The sequence below is a fragment of the Bos grunniens genome, chromosome 1, assembly GCF_055505025.1.
Source record: "Bos grunniens cultivar Pamir isolate PY7600 chromosome 1, Bosgru_T2T1.0, whole genome shotgun sequence".
Classification (NCBI taxonomy): domain Eukaryota; kingdom Metazoa; phylum Chordata; class Mammalia; order Artiodactyla; family Bovidae; genus Bos; species Bos grunniens.
The window spans coordinates 16,065,634-16,068,975 of NC_141165.1; the positions used below are offsets into that span (position 1 = coordinate 16,065,634).

The window sequence follows — 3,342 nt, forward strand, 5'->3', positions numbered from 1 at the left end:
ATGGCTGCAGTCACCATCCACAATGATTTTGGAGCTCAAGAAAATAAAATCTACCACTGTTTCCATTTTCCTCCCATCTATTTGCAATGAAACAAGGGGACTGGAAGCCATGATCTTAGTTTTTCTGAATGTTTAGTTTTAAGGCACCTTTTTCACTGTTCTCTTTCACTTTCATCAAGAGGCTCTTTAGTTCCTCTTCGCTTTCTGCCATAAGGGTGGTGTCATCTGCATACCTGAGGTTATTGATATTTCTCCTGGCAATCTTGATTCTAGCTTGTGATTCACCCAGCCTGTCATTTCACATGATATAATCTGCATATAGGTTAGATAAGCAGGTAACAATATACAACCTTGATATACTCCTTTCCCAATTTGGAACCAGTCCGCTGTTCCATGTCTGGTTCTAACTATTGCTTCTTGACATGCATACAGGTTTCTCAGGAGGCAGGTAAGATGGTCTGGTATTCCCATCTCTAGGAATTTTCCAGTTTGTTATGATCCACAGTCAAAGGCTTTAGCATAATCAATGAAGCAGAAGTAGATTTTTTTTTTTTTTTTTTTTTGTAATTCCCTTGCTTTTTCTATGATCCAACAGATGTTGGCAATTTGATCTCTGGTTCCTCTGCCTTTTCTAAATCCAGCTTGTACACCTGGAAGTTCTCAGTTCATGTACTGTTGAAGTCTACCTTAAGGATTTTGAGCATTGCCTTGCTAGCATGTGAAACGAGCTCAATTGTACGGTAGTTTGAATTTTCTTTGGCATTGCCTTTCTTTGGGATTGGAATGAAAACTGACCTTTTCCAGTCCTGTGGCCACTGCTGAGTTTTCCAAATTTGCTGGCATATTGACTGCAGTACTTTCACAGCATAATCTTTTAGGATTTGAAGTTGCTTAACTGGAATTCCATCACCTCCACTAGCTTTGTTCATAGTGATGCTTCCTAAGGCCCAATTGACTCCCCATTCCAGGATGTCTAGCTTTAGGTGAGTGATCATACCATTGTGGTTATCCTGGTCATTAAGACCTTTTTTGTACAGTTCTTCTGTGTATTCTTGACACCTCCTTTGAATATTTTCTGCTTTTGTTAGGTCCATACCATTTCTGCCCTTTATTGTGCTCATCTCTGCATAAAATTTTCCTTTGGTATCTCTAATTTTCTTGAAAAGAGCTACAGTCTTTCCCAGTCTGTTGTTTTCTTCTATTTTTGCATTGTTCACTTAAGAAGGCTTTCTTATGTCTCTTTGCTATTCTTCGGAACTCTGCATTCAAATGGGTATATCTTTCCTTTTCTCTTTTGTGTTTCGCTTCTGTTTTCTCAGCTATTTTACAAATAGCCTCCTCAGACAACCATTGTGCCTTTTTGCATTTCTTTTTCTTGGGGAGGGTTTTGATTGCTTCCTCTTGTACAATGTTAGGAACCTCTGTCCATAGTTCTTCAGGTACTTTATCTATCGGATCTAATCCCTTGAATCTTTTTGTAATTTCCACTGTATGTCCATGCGAGTCTGCGTCTGCCCCGCCAGCACAGGCTTCTCGCCTTCGCTGCTCCATTTTCACCACTGGTGGACACAGCAACTGTTCTCCTGGATGATGATATTGCCACGCTTGTGGTCGACAACAGGCTCCGGCATGTGCAAAGTCAGCTTCGTGGGTGACAATGCTCCCCAGGCTGTCTTCCCCTCCATTGTGGGGTGCCCCTGGCACCAGGGCATGATGGTGGGCATGGGCCAGAAGGACTCCTATGTGGATGATGAAGCCCAGAGCAAGAGAGGCATCCTGACCCTCAAGTACCCCATTGAGCACGGCATCGTCACCAACTGGGATGACATGGAGATCTGGCACCACACCTTCTACAACGAGCTGCGTGTGGCCCCTGAGGAGCACCCCATGCTGCTGACTGAGGCCCCCCTTAACCCTCAAGGCCAACCGTGAGAAGATGACCCAGATCATGTTTGAGACCTTCAACACCCCCGCCATGTACGTGGCCATCCAGGTTGTGCTGTCCCTGATGCCTCTGGCCACACCACTGGCATCATGATGGACTCCGGTGATGGGGTCACCCACACGGTACCCATCTATGAGGGGTAGGCCCTCCCCCCACGCCATCCTGCGTCTGGACCTGGCTGGCTGGGACCTGACATACCTTATGAAGATCCTCACGGAGCATGGCTAGTAGCTAGGAGCATGTAGCTTCACCACTACGGCCAAGCGGGAAATCGTCTGTGACATCAAGGAGAAGCTCTGCTACATCACCCTGGACTTTGAGCAGGAAATGGCCACCGTGGCCTCCAGCTCCTTCTGGGAGAAAAGCTACAAGCTGCCGGACGGGCAGGTCATCACCATCAGCAATGAGCGGTTCCGCTGCCCTGAGGCTCTCTTCCAGACTTCTTTCCTGGGCATGGAATTCTGTGGCATTCACGAAACTACCTTCAGTTCCATCATGAAGTGTGACATCGACATCCACAAGGACCTCTATGCCAACACTGTGCTGTCTGGCAGGACCACCACGTACCCCGGCATCACGGACAGGATGCAGAAAGAGATCACTGCCCTGGAACCCAGCACGATGAAGGTCAAGATCATCGCGCCCCCTGAGCGCAAGTACTCCGTGTGGATTGGCAGCTCCATCCTGGCCTTGCTGTCCAGCTTCCAGCAGATGTAGATCAGCAAGCAGGAGTACCACGAGTCTGGCCCCTCCATCGTCCACCGTAAATGCTTCTAGGCGGACTGTTAGTTGTGTTACATCCTTTTTCTTGACAAAACCTAGCTTGCGCAGAAACGAGATGAGATTGACATTGCTTTATTTGTTTTGTTTTTGTCTTTTTTAATTTTTTTTTTTTTGGCGCTTGACTCAGGATTTAAAAACCGGAAGGGTGAAGGTGACAGCAGTTGGTTGGATGGAACATCCCCAAAGTTCTACAATGTGGCAGTGGGCTTTGATTGTACTTTTTTTTTTTTTAATAGTCGTTCCAAATATCGTGAGATACATTGTTATAGGAAGTCCTTTGCCTTCCCCAAAGCCACCCACTTCTCCCTAAAGAGAAGGGGCCATTCCTCGCCCGAGTCCACATGGGGGGGGGGGCGGTGATATCATCGCTTTTGTGTAAATTATGTACTCCAAAGAAAAATCTATTTTTAATCTTTGCCTTAATACTTGTTCTTTTTGTTTGTTTTATGTTGAATGGTCAGCCATCATGGCCCCCTTTTTTTGTCCCCCAACTTGAGATGTATGAAGACTTTTGGTCCCCCTGGGAGCAGGTTGAGGTGCGGAGGCAGCCAGGGCTTTCCTGTACACTGACTTGAGACCAGTTCAATAAAGTGCACACTTTTAACACACACACA

The 3,342-nt window shown here is 46.2% G+C and overlaps 1 pseudogene; it reads left to right on the plus strand.

The window, feature by feature from the left end:
• The first annotated feature begins 1,624 nt into the window (after window positions 1-1,624).
• LOC147379055 (actin, cytoplasmic 1 pseudogene) lies at window positions 1,625-2,803 on the plus strand (annotated as a pseudogene).
• Window positions 2,804-3,342: the final 539 nt, after the last annotated feature.